Here is a 1,108-nt window from a genome sequence, read left to right on the forward strand (position 1 = left end):
TTGAATTTCAAACGATCATAAAAATTTAATTTGATATTTCTTATAGATATTTTTTGTTTGATAAAGGTAGATAATCTTATAAGGAATCTTGTATTATATTTTCATATCTTAGATTTAAAAAGAAAAATTTTTATGAATTTCTAACTAGAAATAATTTGCAAATTTTCGTGATTTTTCCATATTTTGTCATTTTTTGAACTTTAAATGCTTATAAAAAAAAACTGTGACTAACGATTTTTAATATTTTTCATCTGCCTTTGAAACAATATACTAGGAGCCCTCTATTAAATTTTCAAGCTTTTTTATCCAACAAATAAAATTTTATTGATATTTTTAGAAAAAAAACTAAAAAAAAATGGAAAATGAAAATGTCCGTAAAGAGCTCAAAATAAATCAAAATATTTTCAAAATTTTACCGTGTATAGAAAATGCAAATATAAACAACCTGTGAAAATTTCATATATCTACGGTCATTTGTTTTAGAGTTACACCAAAAACCAAAATCGATTTTGCGTAAAAATTCCAGTTTTTCCTTAATTTTTCTTTTGTTTTTCACGTCGCTTTTGAAAACTACTGGGAAATTTTTACTTTTGACCTCCCAAAGTACCAACTAGATTCACTTTCCAATCATAAAAGTTACTGTTGAAAAAAATCGAAGCAGTTTTACTGTCCTAAAAGGTGATGACAGACACAAAAAAAAAATTTAAAAAAAAACACACATCATTGTAAAATCAATACATTCATCGTTCCACTCAGAATCTAAAATGACAAAATATGGAAAAATCACGAAAATTTGCAAATTATTTCTAGTTAGAAATTCATAAAAATTTTTCTTTTTAAATCTAAGATATGAAAATGTAATACAAGATTCCTTATAAGATTATCTACCTTTATCAAACAAAAAATATCTATAAGAAAGTCAAATTAAATTTTTATGATCGTTTGAAATTCAAATTTTTACAACATTGGATATTCACTCGATTTCTCATGTAGCGATTTTCTTATTTTGTTGTAATTCAAAAACGAATAACTGCAGATACATGAAAATTTTACTGAATGTTTATATTAGCATTTCCTATACACCATAAAATTTTAAAAATAATTTGAT

Source organism: Acyrthosiphon pisum, chromosome A2 (assembly GCF_005508785.2).
Source record: "Acyrthosiphon pisum isolate AL4f chromosome A2, pea_aphid_22Mar2018_4r6ur, whole genome shotgun sequence".
Lineage (NCBI taxonomy): Eukaryota > Metazoa > Arthropoda > Insecta > Hemiptera > Aphididae > Acyrthosiphon > Acyrthosiphon pisum.